Source organism: Triturus cristatus, chromosome 11, assembly GCF_964204655.1.
Source record: "Triturus cristatus chromosome 11, aTriCri1.1, whole genome shotgun sequence".
Classification (NCBI taxonomy): Eukaryota; Metazoa; Chordata; class Amphibia; order Caudata; family Salamandridae; genus Triturus; species Triturus cristatus.
In genome coordinates, this window is record NC_140594.1 from 195570258 (window position 1) to 195594273 (window position 24016).

General features: G+C 44.0%; 1 protein-coding gene across 4 annotated transcripts in view; it reads left to right on the forward strand.

The window, feature by feature from the left end:
- WSCD2 (WSC domain sialate O sulfotransferase 2) overlaps positions 1-24016 on the forward strand; it is a 1045855-nt gene that overhangs the window by 231560 nt on the left and 790279 nt on the right. For all 4 annotated transcript variants that reach the window (XM_085633353.1, XM_085633355.1, XM_085633356.1 and 1 more), the window contains exon 2: positions 11870-11969. The gene's annotated coding sequence lies outside the window, so the exon portion shown is untranslated. The remainder of the gene's footprint in view (positions 1-11869; positions 11970-24016) is intronic.

Here is a 24016-nt window from a genome sequence, read left to right on the forward strand (position 1 = left end):
TAGTTGAGGCTGAAGGGATTGTAAGTTTCTTTCTCACATTGCCTGTGAGGGGGTCAGAACGTGTTCAAAACACATGGTCATCCAATCCTTGGCCTCTGCAGAGCGCGTAGCACAATGGTCACAAGTTCCAGTTGCAGTTGTGATTCTGTGCAAATGTGTGTGAAGAAGGTACACAGTTGTCCAAATATTGGAGTAAAAGAAACTCTTGTACAAATTTGGACGGTAAAAGTCGAATGAATTTTGGGGAGGGAGAATGTTCGCATTCATAATTTTGCAGCTCAGAATGGGGCAAACTTGATAGTCTAGCAGTGTCCCCAATTCTGTTCTGCAGGATTTGACAAGGGGAGCTAATCCCACACCCAGTAATTACTGCACCAGAGGTATCTGTATATGCCAGATGCAGTATGCCTTATTGAATTGAAAGGCAATCCATAATGTGGCCTGTAAGAGTGGAAATGTATTCCCAGAATTATAAATAGTGTGGCATTGTTCATGGCAAGTACACAATTCATTTTAATAGAGAGGGTACTGTGACGCCAAGGGGTTGGGGCTTGGACTATGGTTCATCAGGTTCAGGGAGCAGGGTCGCGTCTCACACATGTTGTTCTGTCAGCTCTTGAGCAAGTCTATTCATTTTTCTTACTCCTTTGAAAAATGAGCTGTAATAAGTTAGCACTTACACACCACCGAATTGTATCTTAACCATGGCAGATGAGAGAATCACAATTTTTTCTAATGTATATATCAAGAATATTTTTTAATGTCGCTTGTTTTAATTGGCAATATCCTTTATTTTAAGGTGTCCCAGAATGCCATTAGCTATATCTAACAGACTGACAATAATATTTGTTTTTCAGTTTAGGTACCTAAATTGCAGTTAAGGCCATTTAAAGTATTTATCAACAGTTTTCATCCCCATGGAGGTTGCATTTTTAACTAGAGAAACAGATTAATTAAGGGAGACATGAGACTTCTGCGCCCACAGCCAATTTCTGACCCTTCTAGCTAGTCCCGCTTCCACAAGGCAGTGGTTTCCTGTTATAGTGTGTAAAAAGAATATGCTTAGCACTGAATTGCCAAAGGTATGGCCTCAGAGTGCTGTGAAACGTTACCATTCATTTAAAGCGTTAGGTCAAGTCCTCAGCTTTCTTATTTGGTGGATTAATATCCGGGCACTTCAGAAAGGGCATGATGCTCAAACTCCTTTAATTCATCACCTTAAATGAGTCACACAGCAAAGGTGCCTAGATTTGATGTATGAAGTTCACAATGTGGTTATTTTAAAAATGGCTGTTACTTCTGCAGTGTTTGAGTGTGTTTTTAGCATTTATTGTGTTTTCATGACTTTAAGCAGACCACAGTGGACAATTGTTCGGTTTGGTAAACGAGCTAGTGCTAGATTAAAAATAAAGTCTTATTTTTTGGGTGGGAAGATCGAAAGAAGCCTGAGAATGAAGAAGGCTTGCAATCTGGAAGGAAGTTGTGCTGTTTTGCGATGCATCAAGATATTTGTGTACAAAAAAATGTTTTTTAAAACATTTAAGTAAAAGCATCTTAAAATTATACCATTTGAACAAAGAATATAAAGTCTTAGCAGGACAGCCCATATCTTGCTGTCAACCCTACCGCTAGCTTAGCAAAATACATTTTGCACATGGCCAGGGGAATTGTGCACATAGACAGTCTCTTATCTAGGGAAATTGTGCACATAGGGATCTCTTGTCGCGCAAGGACAAATTTAATTAGAGGGAACATTGCTCTCAAGTGAAGCGTAAATCAGAAAAAAACACTATTTGTGCAGAGAAAGGGACACCTCCCCAGTGCAAAATAAATTTTGTGCTGCTGGAAAGTAAATACACTTGCAAGAGTACTTTATGCCACTTTGTGCGACATTGTGTGGATCTGCCCCCACGCAATCCCTCAGTAAGTCTAGGTGTCTTGTTTGACAATTGGTGAGGTAGTAAACCCATGCCACTTTCAGTTTAGATCTTTTTTTCACAGATTTTTATTGAACCAAAAATCAAACAGCAGCATTGTTGTTCTTACAGGAAATTAAAGGAAGGAAAAACTGATTTGAGCACTCAAGCCAACATACAATGAGGACCGGTAGCAGTACCTCATCCATGATGGGATGTTGATATCCTTAAATTAAGTAACATGAAACATAAGCACGTAATTCAAAGATAATAAAAAGGAGTAAAAAGGAAGAAGTATAAAAGGTAAGCTAGCGCTATCATTTTGGCCAAGGCTCTGCAGCCTGTCAACGATAAGGCCAGAGTCTTCCAAAATGCCACACTTGCCCACATAGCGACCACTGTCTATAGGAGGTCAGGGATGCTCCGGTATATGTGGACTCTGAGGTATTGTACCACTGTTGGCTCCCAACCCATGTCTCCCAAGTCCAGGGGTTCTTCTCGGTCACCAGGGAAGGAGAAAAGGCAGGTTTTCCCGCTAATTAAATTGGAGGCCAGAGTCTGTCGCTCTCTTAGGTTCTGTGCACAGGTCATGCAAGGAAATCGACATGTCATCTTGTACATGTAAATTAAATGGGGCACACCTCGAGCCCAGATACCAGCATATGAGAGGTCACCAAGTGCTTTGAAAGCCAGTAGTTCAACAGCAATGGCAAAAAGCAGCGTGGAGAGTGGGCAACACTGGTGTGTGACCATTGCGAATCCTGGCTACTAGGTCAATGTATAATAGAAAAGTCCAAGAGAAACAGATAAGTCCCAGACCCATCCGGAGCAATCTAGGCTGTCAAATGCCTTTTCAATGTCCACAAACATGCACCTTGCCCATTCCTGCAATAGACATCCGACTCTCATTAGTGTCAATAAGTGTCTAACATTTAGAGCCATGCACCGGCCCAGTATAAACCAGGACTGGTCAGCGTGAATCACTCGGGGCATGTTCTGGAGTAAAGTACGACAGGTGCGTTTCTGTGTTGGGCAATACATTTTCCTAACTGACTTTTTGTTTCGCTTTTATTTACCTTGCACTTAGACGGAGCCCTTCTGTTTCCCTTCCGGTTCCTGGCTCTTGGGCCGGAAATGCCACATCTTACTGGGGAACCAATCATTGCGGGCGAGGGGAGGAGCTAGCCCCGCACTTGGTCATTAATTGGCAGCCGTAGCGCGGGAGCGCTTGTCTTAGTTACGACTGCTGCGTTTGTGTTGGACAATACATTTTCTTAACTGACTCACTACTTGGCCTTTTTAGAATTGTTTTAACCATTTGATGCTGCTGTACTATTTTAATTTTAATTTGCTTTTGAATTTGAATCTGTTTTGCTTCTACTTACCTTGCCCTTCTGTTTCCCTTCCAGTTCCGGGCACTTGGGACGGATATTCCGCATCTTACTGGGGATCCAATCCAGGGCCGGACTGGGAACCGAAACCGGTCAGGGCAAACTGTTCAGCCGGTCCCCCCGGCGGGCTGAGGGGGTGCAGCCGAGCTGTTAGCAAGGGCCGATTTCGGCCAGTTTAATACCGGGGACCGATATTGCAGACCCCCGGTAACAAACACGGCCCCCCAGGGGCCAAAAACTGTCCCCCACCCTAGCGGCACACCGGGGAATCGCCCGCTGCCCGCTATGGCCAGTCCGACCCTGATTCAATCATTGTGGGAGGGGAGAGGAAATAGCCCCGCACTTGCCCATTAAATGACGGCCGTTGCGCAGGAGTGCAGTGGATGTGCACCGAGGGTGCGGCAACGACATGGCAACGGCACGCCAAAGGCAAGCCCGTCCATGTCCGGATGGGGCCAGGGGCCAGACACTATGCCCAAATTCTGTGCTACTCTCCATTGGAGCTGAAATCCTTGCAAGTTAGCAAACTGACGCTTGATACTGCTACTTGTTTTAAACTTGCCACCTTCGGTCTCTTGAAGCATAGAGAGTCTTTCCCTGAAGTCAACTTTGAGCCTCCCCACCCGGATCACCATATCAGGCAAACGAATTGTACAAATCCTGACCCTTCAATCTCTCATTGTCACGAGCGGACTGAACTCACAGTCACATATCTGAACACTCGTTCTTTGGTTAAACACCAATTGGAAACATTTCAGCTTTTGGATTCAGATAAACCGGATATACTCTTTCTTACTGAAACCTGGCTCACTGAAGAATCTACTCCAGACATATTAGCAGCACCGCCTAACAATTTTTACATCCTTCAGGCTAATAGGACTGCTGGGAAAGGAGGGATAGCAGCCATAGTACATCAGAAGTTACAGTTCACATCTCTAGCTGCTGCGGGCATACCATCAGTCGACTGCTTAGTTCTAAAACTTGATTCCCTACGTTGCCCCCTTATCTGTGCATTGTTCTATAGACCCTCTTATCAAATGCCATTATTCCCCCAATTATTGGGTGAAAAGATCTCCCACCTAGCCATCAACTATGCTAAACTCCTTCTAATTGTAGATTATGGGTGGTACCAGTTCTGCTGAACTGACGGATTTACTCTCTGGGCTGAATTGTACCCAGCATGTGATTGTTCCCACTCACGTTAAAGGTCACTCTCTTGACCAAGTTAGGACATCCAACCTGACGGTCTCTAATTTAATGATCTCTCCTTGCATCTTTTCGGATCACTATTTTATTACATTAGCCCTCTCCAATGTTCATTTAATCAAGCCACATTTGAAGGCAAGCTGCATGGCAAGAAACTGGAGACACTCCAACATAGGAGACTTCTGCACACTGCTGGCTACTACAGCTCCATCAGAGCAGCAGGTAATTAACAATCAAGCAGAAAGAATCAAATTTTGGCTTGAATCCGCCAGTGACAGCGTTGCACCTATTCAAAAAGTCAAGATAGTTAGATTTCATGATGCTCAACGCTGGTTCTCTGAAGACCTAAAACTTAAGAAACTTGCCCTACATCAAACAGAACGTAATTTGAGGCGAAGTTACTCATCAGACAAAAAATATATATCTTTAATCCAGCTTAAAGAATATAAAACCACAATTTTACAAACCAAGACTGCCTATTTTTCTAACAAGATTTTAAGCTCTGTTAATAAATCCAAGGAAATCTTCCATATTGTGGCTGAACTATCCAAGCCAGATAGAGTCACAGCAAAACCTGCTCCCACTCAAGCCCTATGTGACTCCCTGAATACCTATTTTATCGAAAACATTGCCATCATTAAGTCTAGCATACCCACCAATACCTATCCTATAGCCCAACCATCTACATTCAGGAACCCTCAATTGCTAGAACAGGTCCCTCTCATTTCCAGGGAAGTCTTTTTCAGCCTTCTAAGGAAGGTTGGATCCGGCTCCCCTACTGACTGTTGCCCTCCGCACATATTAAGAGAAGCTTTTTTCAATTGCCCGGATCCTCCTCTCGCACTTCTCAATTATTCCCTCAAGCAGGGCACTGTTCCAAATGTATTTAAAGAAGCAGAAACTGTTCCCATCTCAAACCCCCTAGCCCTTACGAACTATCACCCTATCTCTTTTCTCTCCTATTTAGCTAGGGTTTTGGAAGCACATGTGGCAAGTTGCCTCAGCTCCTTTATCGAGGACTCCTACTATCTTGCCCCCCACCAGGCGGGCTTCCGACCGGCTCATTCCACAGAGACCGTCATCCTTACGGTTTTGGGTGAACTTAGGAGGAGGGCTGATAAGGGCATTACCCAGGCTCTGGTACTCCTTGATCTCTCTGCAGCTTTTGACATGGTTGACCATGATCTTCTGGCGTACCGTGTTGGCAATGCTGGGATCCAGGTCCTGGCCCTTAAGTGGCTTTTATCTTTTCTGAAAGACCACTCTCAAGCTGTTCCCCTTGCCCACTTTTCCTCCCCCAAAGTCAAAGTAGCTTGTGGGGTGCCACAGGGCTCTTCTCTCTCACGGCGTCTTTTTAACCTGTACTTACTGCCCCTGATTCACTCTCGGAGAAAGTAAGGTGGGCACCTTCAACCATGCTGACGACCTCCAACTGATATTTGATATCGATCAGTCGGCATCTTCTGTGTCCAATTTCCAATCCACCATGTGATTTATAAGTGAGTGGATGAACAGTAACCGTCTGAAATTGAACCCTGATAAAACAGAGCTGATCCTAATCGGTGGGCCAGCTAACCCCTGGAACTCCAACTTCTGGCCAACCGAATTGGGAAATCCTCCACTGCCTGCATGCTCAATCAAAAGTCTGGACATTATCATCGTCAGTGATCTGACGATGAAAGTCCAGATTGGGACAGTGGTCTCCTGTTTCTTCCAGTTTCGAAGGATCAGGAAGATCAGTAGATTCCTTACCACAGAAGGCCTGACCCAAGTTGTTCTGGCCTTAGTCATCTCCCACATTGATTATGCCAACTCACTCTATGTTGGTATCTTGGCAAATCAAATAAAACTTTTGCAGCTGGTGCAAAACCAGACGGACAGACTAATCTACCAACATCCCAAATGACTCCATGTTACTCCACTAATGGAAAGATTACACTGGCTCCCAGTAGCCCAACGTTGCAGGTGTATCACCTTCAAAGCTCTTTATGGCAGCAGGCCCGCATTTATATCCTCAGCGTTACGTCTCTTCTCGTAATCTCAGGCCTTCTCATCTGAATCTTCTGGTCACCCCATCCTTTAAACGCAAGAAACATGAGGGACTAAGATTTGCGGTCTTGACCCCCCAATTCTGAAATTCTCTCCCTCTGGATATTAGATTGCTGGCCTCCTTTGCTCCGTTTAGGAAACTTTTAAAGACCTGGCTCTTCCACCAGGCATATGACTAAACCTCTCAAGCAGCAGTACCCCCCGGACTCCAGCGCCATGAAACCGTTTGGTGTAAATGCGCTTTACAAGTTTATTTAACATAACATAACATAAGTGGTGTGCCAGTAAAATGCTGCGGATTTTGTATTCAGCATTTAACATTGACAGGGGCCGGTAGGCAGTCATATCCGAGGCAGGTTTACCTGATTTGAGCAAGGGGACTATAATTGCCTCACGCAAAGTGGGAGGCAGAGCCTTGGTGGTCAATGCATTTTCGTATAATGTAACCAAGCTTGGGACAAGAATATTAAGACCATCCCACAGGCCATGTGCGAACCTCAACACAGATCTTCTCTCCTGAAATATTCTCCCCTAGATTATCAGTGACTTCTCTGGTCATCTCACTAGGTGGCAATCAGTCAGCCACTCACCATAAATGAAAGTCCTATGTGGTTCCTGGGCTGCCTTCAGACGTGAATAATAGTCTGCAAAGGAGAAATTGATTTCTCCCTGAGTGAAGTGACGGGCGCCATCCGGAGCTAATAATTCTATAATTGGGGATTCTCTGCACGAGGGGTTAGCCAACCAAGCCAACTGAGGTCCCAACCTGTCCCCCTCTGAGTTTGCCCTAAACATATAAGCTTTATGATAAAAAAGAGGGGATGATCCACATGTTCTACTACCCTGTCCTTCGTGTCTAGCAACTCCTGCTGCAGGTACGGCCTTTCCCGCACTCTAAGTCTTGGTGGGTGAGCTTGTGGGTGACAATGTCTCGCAACATAGTTCTCTGGACCCCTGCAGATTCTGATGAGCAGTACCCTCAATCACAACTTTAAAGGCTTCCCACTCCAAAAGTGAAGAGGAAGCTGAGCAGGCATTTTCATTAAAATAATGCTGAATACTTTCCCGAACAGTTTCCTGGAACATGGGGCCTTCCAGGTTCTCCGCTCTCAGGCACTAACTGAGACAGCAATAAGGGATTATGATAGGAGATAATGCAGGCTAAATATTCAATTGACAAAATGGCCCCAGATTGTCAGGGGAACATGAAAAGGTGTTAAGCTATACATGTAGTTCATGCATGGCTGATTGGAAGGAATAATCTCGATCTAGGGGTGGGGTTGGTGTCAACCATTAATCAAACCCCAGTGGCCCTGTCAAGTCCTACATTTCTGAGCCAGGCAAACAGTTGGGTAGTTGCGGAGACAGGGGGAGGGAGTGGTCTGGATCAATGTTGGCTACACAATTAAATTATCTCCGACAATAGGTGCCTGAGGCAGCAGAGGCGCCAGCACTAGGGACAATTTATCCAAGAACAAGGATTGATCAGCGTTAGGGGCGTAAATATTAGCAAAGGTGATATCTTTCCTATCCAACCGGCCCATCGGAACAGAGTATCATCCCTCTACGTCAATCATGTCACTACTAGGCTGAAAGGGGACTCCGGGTTTCATCCATTTTAAAGTTCCCTTGGCAAAGACCGAATAGGTAGTATACAGTTTGTGTCCACACCACTTCTTACACAGTGCCGCCCCCTCGCTAGCATTCAATTGAGTCTCCTGCAGGAAAGCCATATGGACACCCCTGCATTTAAAGAATTCCATTATCCTATATCGTTTAACCATGCTGTGAAGACTATGACATTCTGGGTGAGAAATGTATAAGTGTGTGCGCTATCCCCCATCAAAATGTTTCAGAGCCCATACCCAATCCACAGAGTGTGAACACATCCAATGAGGGGCACAGAGCCATGCCTATATGGGGGGAGGAGAAAGAGCAGGCCGCCGCAGAACCCCAGTTAATCCCAAAAAACAATAAAAAAACCAATGCTCCCTCCCCAGGACAGTAAGGCAAAACCCCCCCTATCAAACTTAGAATCTACTATGACTAAATAACTCTGTGAATCAACAATATACCCACAATCTAAGCAAGGGGGTGATGTACATGAGACACAGCCCCCTAGAAAGGTAAAGGGACCCCCGATGAGCAGCCCCAACCCATGGCCACATACCAAATAACAAACAAAGGGACCCCGAGGGCTCCCAGATGAAAGGAGAGAACCACTCGGCCCGCTGCAAGGAAATAGTAAGATATCCTACCTGCAGGCAAAAGGGAGAGTAAAGAGAAATGGTCCAAGCATACAAAGAGCACAGTAGAAAGGATAACATCACATGCCCAATGTGTTAAATCAGTACTTCCGCAGTTTGCGTCAGTGTGTAGGGTAGAATCCGACTCCATACCTGTGTTAGGGTCACTGAACACCGCAGCCTCCTTAGGAGAATGTTGTCTGGTGGTAGAAGTAGCAATCTTTACTGCCACCTCAACAGAGTTCTGGTGATCCTTACAGACCTGGTCTGATGAGGGGGCCTGCTCCATCCCCTACTAATTCAGGGTCGATTCTGAGGGCGCCTGTCACGCCCCGAGATTCCGGACTCAAGTCAAGTCAGTCCCCCACTTCACCCTATTCCAGGAAGAACTCTGTCCCCTGGGCAGTTGTCACTCAGTTCTCAGAGCTTGCATATGGCCTCCAGGAAAGAGGCCCCCTGTTTCTGGACTGCTAGTGTAAAATCCGGTAAAAGCATTATCCAACTGTTATCCACCTGGAGGTTTCCAAGGCCTCTGGCACATTTGAGAATATGGTCTCTGTCCTGGAAGTGGAGAAGGCATGCAATGATAGGCCTAGGTAGCCCATCAGGGAGAGAGGGGCTGGGCTGGCACCCTGTGGGCTCACTCCAGTGTGATGAAGGGAGACAAGCCCTCCGATGGCACCATCTCCTACAGCCACGCCTTGGGGAAGGCCACTATATTTGTGCCGTTTGACTTTTCAGACATACCCACCACCCGGATGTTAATCCTGTGGGCTCGGACCCTCAGAATCCTCTGCACAGGCCTCAAGAATCCTGACTCAGTCAACCACCTCTCCCAGTTGAATTATCAGTGCTGCGGTCATGGAGACCAGTTCTTGCAATGTAAGTTCCATAGTGGCTATGCAATGCCCCAGTTTAAGGTGATCAGCCCTTAAGAGGCTAAGGTCCACTACCACTGTGTCTATATTGTGCTCTAGAGTGTCCTTGGAGTCTTTAATGGTCATAATAATAGAATCCAACTTGTCCTGAGATGCTGCCACTGAATCAGAGTGTGTGCTTGATTCTTAACCGGGTAGGGTAGATTTTTCAGGTCCTTGGCCCTGGGCCTCTTTCCAATGGTCAGGTTGTGGCATTTCCACGGTCCAGGCGGGAGAGAGAAGGGAGGAGTCAATCAACACCAATTTTAGTCCCCTGCTGCAAAGGAGGGTCAGGTAGTATATATATCAGCAATGCCTGCACATCTCCTGGCCCTGTCCCACAAGAGGCTGGGGTAGGCTGCAGGGCCACAGGGCAGAGAACAGCCGATCCCTTGACTAATGAGTGCATTGAAAGGTCACGTACATCACTTCACAGGTCTCAATGGGAGGCTCCCTCCTCATAGTAAGGGCCATGAGCAACAGGGGCCCCTCAGTGTAGAAACCAGAGGGTGGTACCAACGAGGGCCTTTGAAGAAGTTCAAGCTCCTAATGATATGGGAAGGAGCCTGTATCCACCATCCAATTGGCCGGCAACACTCAATTATAACCTGGAGCCTTTTCAGGGCATTCCTCACCTTCAGCACAGCAGCACGAGGGATCCCAGAGTAATTGAATGCCTCTGTGGAACTCTGTCAGGGTTTTCAGCAGCTGGAGTCAGAGTTCGAGCCCCGCTGGAGTCAGAGGAGCTGCTCAGAGGCCCACCTGCCCAGCGAAGCCCGCCTGGCAGGCAGGAGAGTTCCTCATCAAATGTTTGTCTCGGGCGGGATGTCAGCAGTCTCTAGCATTCCTGGCCGCTAGTGCAACTGAAAATTGATGATGGTGGGGGGCTGCTATCTTGGGCGTGGCATCGCCCATTCTGGGTGCTAGGTGGGCAGTGAGCCAGCCCATGTGGCCTCCAGTGATAGTGTACAAATGCCAAAGGGGCCTCCCGGCACCCCCAATCGCCAATGCTGGTGCCGGGCACTAATTTCAGCAAGCCACTCATCCACGGCTGGCACTCTGGAGTCACACCGCTGTGGCAAGGCTCCTCATCAGTCAGCAGGGCCCCTCAGAGCGTGTGCAACTGCTGGCGTCCAAGACATGGTTACCTGCCAGGTCTCTGCTTCATCCGGCAATGCGCCTTCATCCACTGCCGGTGGCAGCTCCTTTCAGGGCTGCCAGGGAAAGCCACCATTTTGTGTGTGCAGGTACAGCTCAATCGAAGAGGCCTCAGCTGATGCTCTTCAATGGGATAAACTTGTGCCCCCAGTAGCGAGGGGGGTTCCCCAGCAATGTAGGCGGCAGGACGGGGGTTCAGATGCCCACAGGGGCAAGCATTAGAGGCAGAATAAGGACCTCTCAAACCACAGCTCACTCCATCAGCAGTTGGCCACACTCCCTCCACTTTCAGTTTAGATCTTGAGGATTATTATTCCTCTTCTGCCTTATACAGATTACTGTCTGGTAAAGCAGGTAGAGCCAGTGTCCTGCTTCTAGAACCAACAAAATAAATCTGGCAGAGTAGACACTCTCGAATGCTGATACATCCAGATGCCTATAGTGCTCGCCCAACTCCAATGACTACCTGTACACCAAGCATCAAATTGAAAACTCTTTATGTGGTAAATACACCCCAATGTCAGAGAACCACATTTCCTGGCCAGTAAATCCCAAAAGTATTTACCAACTGGGAAAAATCTCTTCAGGCCATTGTTTGCATTTAGTACACCTCAGTCGTAAGGTTTTGACCTTGCACCATAACCTAATAAAAAGAATTAAAAATTAAAAAAAACAAAAAAATGTTTACAAACTCAAAATAAATTAGGTTGGATAGGAAAAATAAAAAATAAAGGTTTTGACCACAGGTCATGATTTTGGTGTCCAGAGAGCCCCCCTCTGGGGCTTCCATCCTCAGACTAATCAGTTGATGTTTTGGAAAATCTTTAAAGGCATGGCTTTGGTTAAATGCTGAGTACTTTCAAGGTATTCTTCTCGGAGTGCATGTGCTCTACAAGTAAATAAATAATTCCATTTCTCTGTGATCACATTTTATTCTTCACTCTGACAGCAATGTCTTCTAATGCTTCCATTTACTTTAATTACAGGCGTATGGCAGAGGGATTGAGTGTCTCTGATGCTTCATGTTCACAAGCTTCAGTTTCAAGGGTTTTCCCAGTTTGACCTCACCCACCATCATAAGAAAAGGTAAGATAACAATGATTAAAATCTTTATCACACCAAAGTTTGTAAGTAATTATACATGAACTAAGATATCAAGATATCTCAGCAAATTAGGAGAATCTAGCTATCGTTCACAGGTAGACAGGGACTTTTTATGACACCTATTTAACTTGGGGGGCGTATTCTCAAAATGTTTTATGAATATGGGACGCAGTACAACAAGAGTACTCTATTACGTATGCTTACATGTCTTCGTAAATTGGCTTCAAAATACCTAAAATGGGAGTATTGAAGGAATATTGATGTAAAGTTAGTACAAATAGAAAGGACTGTGCTCTCTCTCCACTTTTACCTTCTGGGTTACAATTTGATAAAGAACTTGTAAATAGAGCAGAGTGATTTTTTTACCCAGTAATAAATCAAGGGGCATATTTGCAAGCCTCTCACGTCACCGGAGCGTTACTCTCTACCCCATATTTACAAGGGTGCATCACCTTGTAAATATGCCCCGTACTGCTGCAGTCCAATGCGGCAAAGGGGCAGGCAATGGGTGTTGCAGTGGGCATTTCTGGTCTTAAGATGGTTATACAAGGAGAAATTCTTAATTTCACGGCATTTTTGCTCTTGTAAATCACCTTTACAGATTGTTTTTGTGCAGGAAGGTGTCCCTTTATGCACATAAACAATCGCCCCTGCAGCATAGGCACTCTTGCAACATGGCACAAGGGTGCCTGCACCGGAGCTAGACAGTATTTTAGTGCCAGCAGTATGGAAAACACAGGGGTGCACCGTATTTTTGTAAATATGGTGTATCCCTGCATTTAAAATATGTCGGAGCACGGCGTTACCAATTTTGGAGTAATACCACGCTCCAAACTTTTATTGTATATATCTAGGTTTTCCGGATTTCAGTTTCTATTTTTGGTAAATTCTGCTGAGGTTTTTTCAGTGTTCTCAATACCTGAAAAAAGCTGTGGTTATCAGTGGTTACACATTTGTGCACCATTAAAACAGAAACATTGTTTTTCCAGTGTTTATGGAACGTTTTGCTTTTATTATTACTTGCTTTCTGTACTGATAGTGCAGGGTATGTAGAGAGTGTACGTACAGTGTACATTAGGTCCATTACCCCATGAATAATATAGCATTCACGGCCTCAAGGACTGAGAACCACTGGTTAAATGACACAGTTGGAATGACTTTTTCTTTGATGCCGCACAAAGCACAAAATGAGAAATATTTCAACAACACTAGCGATCATAATCCCCTCACTGCCTCCTTATACATAACTGCCCCAAGAGGAGAAAGGTGATGGTCGCCCCCTCCAGTATAATCGAAATAAGGGAGTGAGAATGAAATGGAACAAGATTAATCCTTCCAAATTTGAGGAGTGCATTGTTAAAACAAACTTAAGCTCCATACTGAAATGCTTAGACCATGACTCTCCCCTCCCCCCCACCACGAAATGGTTATATAGGGATTTGAGGGAATCTGTAGGAATGTGTCCCAAAACCTGACCATCCCAATAGTATCAAGGGAGCACCGTTGGCCTAAATGGTTCAACACAGAGTGCACAAGGGCCCAAAAGGTTTTAAAAAAGGCACTACATATAAGCCCCAGTGATAAATCATTAATCAAGAGTGCAAGACAGGCTTACAAGAGCGCAGTGGTTTAGCGGAAGAATGAACTGAGAAAGCTGGCCTAGGCGGACTTAGAGAGAGCGAGCGTGCTAAAAGACTATAGGAGCTTTTGGGAGGTAATAAACTGCCCCCTATTTACAATGGATTCAAGGGGGATGGATTCCCTGATACCAGGACAGTATTACATTTTCTTAGAATTGCATTTTTAATAAGGAAAAGGTATGAAATGTAAATTTAATGTTAACCTTAAATCTTCTAAAATAGGAAAAAAGCTCACTATGTAGTGTTTGAGTCATATGATGTATTGAACAAAGTTAATATGCAAATTTTATTCATTTTCTTTCTATGTACGTTATACTTTTATGGTCAATTCTTTGAACTGAATAAAGTTATTCTTGACTTGACTTGACATTGCATTCCATGTTTTCCAAAAGTCAATTGTCACGTTTTCACCACTATACCAGATGCTTGGTTACTGCACTCTTTTCACATATACACCTTGCATTGAATGCTTAAAGCCTGGAATGTTTGGCAGTTCACGTACTATCAATACTGACTTGATAGAAAAGGGGGCTGATGTATCAAAAGGTTTCACCCATTATCTGTCTGTGGGGAAATGTGATGGTACATATTGGGAAAGATTCTTATGAAACCAGCCATTTTACCTATCAGTGAAAGAATTAAACATAGCCAAAATACCAAACGTGATTATGATATTTCCTGATTCTTTATAGTTCATAAAATAATTAAATAAGACCAAAAACATGCTTCTAAACCCTGCATCTTTAAACCAAAGACCACAAAACTGAGAAAAAGCAAAAGGAAGAAGAAACAGTATTTTAGTGGCATCCCTAAACAACAAAACTCAAGCAGAATAATGTTAGCTCAGTCTTTCTTGCTGCTACCTTATATAACAGAGTTCAGGAAGATTTAAAAATGACTCTTTCGCTCTCCTTTTCCTTTCATTCAATGACATTTAGTTTGTGGTTGTGCAGGTGTTTTTTCTGTGTTTATATGTTTACACTGGTGAGGGCTATTTCCTAAAACAGGAAAGCCTAAATAAATATCCCCCAAGTGAGTTTCACTGAAATTTGAATTGGCAGCAAAGTGCATGTCAGTGTCAGGTTTGAACTAAATTTTAGCTATAGCTATTTTATTTATTTATTTATTTAGACAGTTTTATATAGTGCTGGCTAGACCCGAAGGTATCAGAGCGCTTTAGATAAGGTCAACAATGTTACAACAAACAAAACAATTGCACAATACATCACATATATGTGACACCTTAAGGGAGAGAAGGAGAGACAAGTGGGGGGGAAGGGGGTGAGGGGGAGTGAGAGGGGAGAGGACGGGGAAGAAGGAATGAGAGTCAAGGGGGAAAGTGAGCCCAGAAACTGAGTAGGTAGGTGACGGCACGAGGAGGTAATCGACAGCCAGTCTCCCCTATAGCTTGCAAAATAGCTCCAACGGTCATCGGTCAGAAGGATAGACAGAAAGGATATTAGGAAAAAGTTAAATTGCAGAAATATGATGAGGAGGGGGCATGTATGAGGCAGGGAGACAGAGAAAAACTGTGCCCAAGGTCCAGCTGGGTAGGTGACGGTCAGGGGGTGAACCAAGGCCAATCTCCTCTATAGCTGAACAGAGCAGCACCACCGGGCGTCGGACATGGTGCTCGGACTCCGCAGTTGAGATAGAGATAATGTGAACTCAGGGATAGTCAGATTAGTGCCTGGGGGGAAGGGGGGAGGCATGGTCCAAGAGAATTACAGACATCTTCTTGAGGTCAGGCATAGTCCTGGTAGGGGTTATGCAAGGAAAAAGATCAGGAAGGGGAAAAAAAGAAAGTCACCACTGGCGGCCATGTTTGGGTCAGGCATCATGGGACCCTTTTCCGAACCATGAGAGTGTGACAGAACTTTGCAGGGAAGGAAGTGCCAGCGTCTCTTAGTTCTTAAAAGAAAGATACAAGATCTCCCAGGCACTTGGGAGTAGCGCCGTCTCTGTAAGCGCACTGGGACAAAAATGATTTGGCACAAAAATGATTTGGCACAACAATAAAGACATTTATTAAAAATGCTTGAAAACAATTTTAAAAAATGCATTCCATTACAAAACTGACTAACAAATTTAACAAATTTATTAAAAGATTTGTATATAGCTCTGATTATTAGTGTGCCTGGGGAATTAGCGCTATTTATCACACCTGACAAAACCTGACATCCTGTGGTTTAGAATTTATTGGGTGCAAAATATAGCACCTATTCTGAGTTTTGCGGGAGTAACGTGAATTATGTTGTTTACTGCACATAACTCTTCATTTTATGGTAAATGCCGTACTGCTTTCCCCTGTTAAATTCCAACAGGTTTGACCTGTTGGCTTTTAATGAAGGGTAAGGTATTTAAAGTACCTGATAGTTTCTGGATGGTGTCAATACCATGCAACTCAGAATTCTGACCCTCAACAGACAACCACCCACTAATGATTAGTGTTATAGTGTGAAAAAACAAATTATGCTTTTTAATATTTACATTTAGATTGGGTGAACATATCTCCCTGCGTTCATAACATGGCAAATTATTGGATTTCAAGGATTCCCATTCAGATTTGCAATTTTTCTCATGGAAAAAAGGTTTCAACGCAGATAATTAAATCAAGTGTTTTAAAGTACCTGAAGCATTAGATATCCCTATACTTTGATTAGTACCTATATGGAAAATTGCAATTTGAATTAACAAGTCAAATGTATGTTCATTGCATCTATAATTTTGTAATTTGTACAGCAATATCATTAGTCAGTCCTAGATATATGTGTCATTCCGGCCCAAGTAAGCAAATTAGTACCATGCACATGGTGGTGTGCCTTTGTGTTAAAGTAGGTTTTCTATCTTAAATTTTACAAGGGGTAGAGAGGTGTAAAATCAACCTATTTTGCTGCCACTTTTCCATCACTAATTTCCTCACCCCAATGATCAAATAACTTTTCCATAGTCTCATAGCATATAATCAAATCCCAATTCCATGCATATTGTTTCATTACTTTGTTTAAAACTACAAAAATTTCACATAAATCGATTTTATTTATATTCAAATTTTTAAGCATATCTTGACATTGAAAATATTTCAATATGGCATTTTTAGATTTTCCACCTTAAGACCACAGATCATAAAACGGGTCCAAAAGATTCAAAAGATCCAAATAGTTTGCTTGCACAGAATGATTGGAACTGGGAGAAATGTAGTTTAAAGTGCTTTATGAAACAAATTATTATTAGTTGTAAGAAATTGTAATAATAATAGCTGGGGCTTAGAACCCACCTCAAGTAATATTCACAGTCCTTCCCCGGGTGAACCACTAAAGTCACTAAATAAGCCAGTACTTAACGAACGGGCAGCATGGCATAAAACAGTCAGGTTTAACTTAGAGGCAATATGTAAATATTTATGCAGTACTCTAAGAGTAATTGAGTGAAAACACAATGGAAGAAAAATCCCAAACCATATTAGAAAAATAGAATACATTTTAATATATAAACTGACACCAAAATACCAAACATCCAGAGAGTGGTACCAGGGATATGAATTTTTGAAGTTTGAAATAAAAGTAGCTCCAAAAAGTGCAAAACGCGGTTATCTGGTTGTGCTAGACCGGGTCCAACTTAAAAGTTAAGACCAAAAGGGATATGGGAGCACATTGCCTGACATCACAACACAGTTAACATCATGGCCCATTTCATAACCATCGTATTATGGTAAATACAGTACAATGTTTGGGTTTACTTGAGTATTAGTACAGATAGTGCTGTAAATCTCTAGACACCTGTTTCAGGATTTTACCCTTCATCAGTAGACATCAAAAAAACAAATTACATCAGGGGTTGCTGAGAATGCTGCCACTGTCATCTCAGGTCTCAGTACCTCTCACTGGGGCACAGATGCATTTCCAAAGGTTTGTCAGCTCGCTTGGTCAAGAGAGTCTTTTTAAATAAACAAAAGAGGGATGGGTGAACACTGCCTCACATCACAGCACAGTTCTCCCCTTAGCATTACGGTAAATGCATTACAATGTTTGTGTTTAATTTAGTATTAGCCGTAGTTTTTCATCAGAGTTGTTGCAGGTGGTGCGGTAAATCACTAGACAATTGGGCGATGGGAGCACACTGCCTCCGGTGAGACTGGGAGTACCGCAAGATCCACCATATACCACTCCATTTTTCAATATACAGATGGAACCGCTGACGGAGATGCTCACACAGGCGAACCTTACATACCAGATGCACGCAGACAACACACACCTAAACTTCCCATTACACTATAAGAAAACATCACCAACTCAAAGGCATTCTGGTGAAAACTCAATGTGAGCTGTCATGTAACCACGCCAAATTGAATTCTGTTAAAACAGAATTGCTACTCTTTCCCCCTCCCCATTGTCCCTCCCAATACAAGAATGGCTAATCCACTGGACGCCCGCAATTGTAAATTTACCAACACAGAATCTACAAATTCTCATGGGGTAATACTTGATAAATCCCTTAACATGCAAGCACACATCGGTTCATCCACACACGGTGCATTTAACCAGCTCAACTTCCTAAAGAAGGTTAAACCTTTTGCACCATCACAACTCTCCAAATTCATGGTTCAATCCCTGATAGTATCTAGATTAGATTATGGGAGTGCAACCTCAACAGGCAATGCCAAAAACGAGCACAACAGTACTAGAGGCAACCCTAAATGCTGCAGTGTAATTAATAAGATTAACACAATGCGTTGACAACATCACACCCTCTCTAAAGGTTCTCCAATGGAATTGACTAAAAGTTAGCATCTAATTGAAGATAGCTTGTCTGGCACACAAATCCCTGCACCATGTGGCACCCAGGTGTCTAACGAATATCCTCAACATCTCAGGAGGCTTTCGCTCCCTTTGGGGTGTGATCTCTCCACTGCTGGAACCTCCCACAATTAGAGAAAAGAAGTCCTACGCATGCACCGTCTCCATTTCTGCCTCAGTAATATGGAACTCCCTTCCACCAGAGGTCTTGTCTAATCCATTGACATTCATCTTCAAGAAAGAGGTCACAACAATTCTGCAAGACAGATTCCTAACATGAGGGACTATTTTATGTTATGTGTATTTTTAACGTACACTATTACCTGCATGGGTATCCTGGCACTGAGCAGGTGTGTGTGCCTAGCCATGCATCGGTATGTTGGTTAATTAACAAACCAGGTCTTCAGGGTCTTACTCTATCTACTATGCTCTATGTACCCTCAGAGTACCTGCTCTGAGAGAGTCAGCCAGCTATGCAAGAGTGCACTAGTATGGCGATAGAAAGAATGTTGGGGAAATGTTTATCTTATGCTAATAGGCTGATTTGTTATATTGCGTTCATTTTGAATGTCATGAAACTGTTTTTCTTGTGATACCCGATAATGAATGACATGAAACGGGGGGGGGGGATTGTTTGCAGACAGTGCTCTGATAACCCATGGCTCATGTTCCCATGCTTTTAAATAAAAATAAAATAAATAACGTTAAACAATATATATGTGTCCTATTTTTATATACAATGCACACTGACTTATTGGCATCTAGGGCCTCTGTTAGGAGTGTCCTATAAGTAAGGACCCCAGATTCACATTTTTGCAGATTTTTCCAGAAAAATATAGATAGAAAATCATTTATTTTGGATGATTCTCACTGCTGTCAATCATGAGTGCTAGACCAGTAGCTGTACATATTGACAGGCAGAGGAATTACATAAACAACAAAACACATATTGAAGCTTTAATATCAGCCGATTTACTGCTATTTTACTATGTTTGCCAATGCAAATGTTTTCAGAAGACTGCATGATACTTAAATGGCTGAAACCTATTGGGCGTTTCATTGGTTAAATAAATATGGATATATAGCCATTACAGTTTAATTTTTATACTGCATACTAAGGGCCTCATTTATGAAGTTTTGAAGTAGGGCACTGCTCTACGTGGAAGTGAAAGGGCATGAATGCATCATACCTGCAGCCACGGTCCATGCAGGTAACAGCGGTGGGGCCGCATTGGGGGTGATTTCGAGGGACGATGCAGAGGGAAAACTAATTATTTATTTAATTTTCTCTCTGCATCATCCCTCGGAATTTTCCCCCATGGGACCCCTCCACCCCATAGCTGATACCTGCACGGACCGCTGCTGCGTAGTTGTCCAATACGGTGCATTCCTGTCCTTTCCCCCTGCACTGGCCCCGTTTCGGCAGCCTAGCTCCAATGCAGGCACCCTTGCACCATGGTGCAAGGGTGCCTGTGTTGTTTGCAGGATTGTTTTTGTGCAGGAAAGGGAAACTTCCTGCTCAAAAACAATCCATAGAGGTGTTTTCCTTCTTCTTTCTCTGTTGCAGAATGCAGAACCCATTGAAAGAGGAAAAAATGCGCAGAAATAAAGATATTCTTCTGTGTTACACCTGCCCTGGGGAGGCCTCACATTTTGACACATTCCCAGGTTTACAAGTTCTTGTAAATTTAGGAATGCTTCAAAACCCATGGGAGTTGCATGGGAATTCCGACCACAACGCTCATGGAATGCCTACCTTGCGCAGAGTAAGGTGACGTAGCAATTTGCGCTGCGTTGTCATACTGAAGAAATATGAGGCCATTTAAAGCTATGCAATGTGGCATTGCGTCACTTCATAAATCTAACTCCGAGCCTTGCGTCATGCATGTACCACTTTGCTTGGTACAAGTATGACGCCAGGCTCTCAGAAATATGCCCCTAAATAAATATAGAAAAATGCAGATAAAATTTGCAGCAAATAAATGTGGATAAATGCAGGTAGAGATATATAATAAATAAACACCATAAAACTGGGAGCCCTACTTATAAATATTGCAAAAGAAAGTTTAGCTATGGTAAAGGTTTATTTAGCCAGATTTAAATGGCAGTTCAAAACTGCCCACCCAGGCTGTGTTGGCAGTCCTGGAGATATGCTTTAGAGGGTTAATTGAGTGCTGCGGCCCTCTAATAGCATTTAATTGACAGATTCTGAGAACATGTAGTACCATATACTAGTGTCATTTGGGTACATGGCAATTTTATCACACTTAAGAGAGAGCACAAGGACTTTACCACTGATTAGCAGGAGTAACGAGTGTAGAGTTCTAGGGCCAATAGAAATGGGGTCAGAAAAAAGAAGAAAAATATCTGGGGAATGCCAATCAACAAATTGTAAGTTCCAAAATGATTGCTATTGTTCTTAATATTATTATTATTATTATTATCTTGCTGAAAGCAAACACCCATTAGCTCTTTCTGTAATGAGAATGAACACTCCTCTTCCTGTTGGAGCAGGACGAAGGCTGATTTGCATATGTCTGGGTCTAATCTGAGGTGGCATGGTGAGAAAAACAATGGTAGACTGGGATATGGCCACAAATAATTACGAGTGTTAGGGATTTATTCAATCATTCCTTTTTTGTATTCTTCATAATATTTAGATAGATCACAAATTGGGATCCCCATTATTGCCTGAAAATGTATGTCTAAAGTCTGTAAAGGACAGCAGAACTCAGTCCCCATATTCACATTCATAAACTGGCAAAAAATTCTAAAACAGTCCATGTCCATTAAAAAGATAAGTGGTGCTTTCAAAAATATTTCTCATTTGACAGGACACTGGGGGGGACATCCGTTTCTGTAAACAACACCTTTCTAACCCTAAGGCCTCTGACATGATTCCCAAATGGGATGCAAGATCCCAGGGACACAAAGTATCTCACCATCTTCATAAGATCATAAGAACTGCACTGGGTGCGTCAGAGATGGGTGGAAATGATTGTGGTTGAGACAAGAGCCATCCTCACATAGAAAAGAGTGTGCACATAAAGATCAGCAGCCACCTGAGGTGCCGGGACATGAGAAGTTCGAGGAGTGCAGAGGAAGCTTGCAGAGTCCAAGAGGCTCATGCTTGCAACCAGGGGACCTGTGCTAGCTTGCACTCAAAAGGGTGTGGTGTCTGAGGGGTATTGGGGAACCTGAGCCAGGAGCTGAGACTGTTTTCGGCCCCCAGATCGGGAGTACGACAGTGCCTGACATATCGGCCTCTGTCGAGATTGTTGTCTCCCTCTCCCTGGACCCTTGCCTCAAGGTGCTTTGTTGTGGAGAACACTGTGACGAGGCCCAAGGGGTTTCGTGTGCCTTGTGGGCATGTTCAACTGACTGTTGGGGGCTAAGGCAAGTCACACCTACGCATGAGGGGAAAACATTTCTCCAGACTTGGAAGGTCACTAGCTTCTTGGGTCCATAAATTTATTTACAGGGGGATAGCGATCTCTCTATTGTTCAGTTGCTGCCGGGCACCTGGAGGTCCAATCTGGATGGACAAAATTAAGTAACTGTTTCTTTCCATGTTAGATGGTTCTAACTGTCTAGTTAATGGGGTGCCAGCAGGGGAGACACGCATCATTGGCCATCTGGGTCACGAGGCGTAGTCAAAGAACTGTGACAGTTTGACCTTTCTGCTAATGGGAATGTTCAACAATTGCATATAACTGTAAAGTGTATATACAATGTGTGTTTTGTTTTGATTTCAATTAAGAAGTTTGACAATTGTGTATAACTGTAAGATGTATATGCAATGTGTATCTCGTTTTGATTTCACTGTGTGTGTGTAATACAAAGGTAACTGTTTTATACATCCAGTGTGGAGTCTTTTTTGTGGCACACGCAGTGTGTTGTGCGGGTGGTGTTGTGCCAATACTTTACACTCGAGCCCTGAGGATAAGCCTGACTACTCGGTAGCAAGCTACCAAAGGGTGAGCATAGGTTATCAGACAAGTGTATTGTACTCATCTTATTTGGAACAGTGGATTCTGACTGACTAGGATGCATCCCATCCAGCCCAAAACCGCTGGATCTAACAACCTTTCATCAAACAATGTAAACATTTTTTAAATGTTTCATTTGTGGGCAATAAGAGCAACTTATTCCGAATCTTTGAATAAGATTCTGCTGTCTGTGTCTACAGAGAGCACTTGTTGAGCATTTAAGTTGAATGGCGGTGAGCAAAGCATGTTGTGAATAGGGCCAACAAACTCAAAGTAGACCTTTGGCTCAAAACAATAGGTCAATGCCGAGAAACAGTTCTGAAGATTGGCATGCTTCATTCTGATGCTCCGTCCATCACCACCCCCTTTTGTACCGCTTTGTTAGCCATAAGTTGGCAGGGTATGCTCAGACGTGAGTCCCTTGCTCACTTTGCCACTGGATTCAAGCAAGCCTGGCTGAAGACGGCTGAAATGCCAGAAACCGGTCCTAGGAAGCTTGTTTCCGGTCCAGGGAAGGCATGGCTTGGCAGTTCGGGCTGGACTGTTCCCATGAGGCACAGGGTCAGACTGATCTGCATATGGCCATGTCTGAACTGGTGTGGCAGAGTGGGCTAAAGAACTGTGATGGATCAAACCCAGATCTGTTGACTGGGTGTGAGTGTTTGATTGGTTCTGATGCTCCGTCCATCACCACCCCCTTTTGTACCGCTTTGTTAGCCATAAGTTGGCAGGGTATGCTCAGACGTGAGTCCCTTGCTCACTTTGCCACTGGATTCAAGCAAGCCTGGCTGAAGACGGCTGAAATTCCAGAAACCGGTCCTAGGAAGCTTGTTTCCGGTCCAGGGAAGGCATGGCTTGGCAGTTCGGGCTGGACTGTTCCCATGAGGCACAGGGTCAGACTGATTTGCATATGGCCATGTCTGAACTGGTGTGGCAGAGTGGGCTAAAGAACTGTGATGGATCAAACCCAGATCTGTTGACTGGGTGTGAGTGTTTGATTGGTTCTGATGCTCCGTCCATCACCACCCCCTTTTGTACCGCTTTGTTAGCCATAAGTTGGCAGGGTATGCTCAGACGTGAGTCCCTTGCTCACTTTGCCACTGGATTCAAGCAAGCCTGGCTGAAGACGGCTGAAATGCCAGAAACCGGTCCTAGGACGCTTGTTTCCGGTCCAGGGAAGGTATGGCTTGGCAGTTCGGGCTGGACTGTTCCCATGAGGCACAGGGTCAGACTGATTTGCATATGGCCATGTCTGAACTGGTGTGGCAGAGTGGGCTAAAGAACTGTGATGGATCAAACCCAGATCTGTTGACTGGGTGTGAGTGTTTGATTGGTTCTGATGCTCCGTCCATCACCACCCCCTTTTGTACCGCTTTGTTAGCCATAAGTTGGCAGGGTATGCTCAGACGTGAGTCCCTTGCTCACTTTGCCACTGGATTCAAGCAAGCCTGGCTGAAGACGGCTGAAATGCCAGAAACCGGTCCTAGGAAGCTTGTTTCCGGTCCAGGGAAGGCATGGCTTGGCAGTTCGGGCTGGACTGTTCCCATGAGGCACAGGGTCAGACTGATTTGCATATGGCCATGTCTGAACTGGTGTGGCAGAGT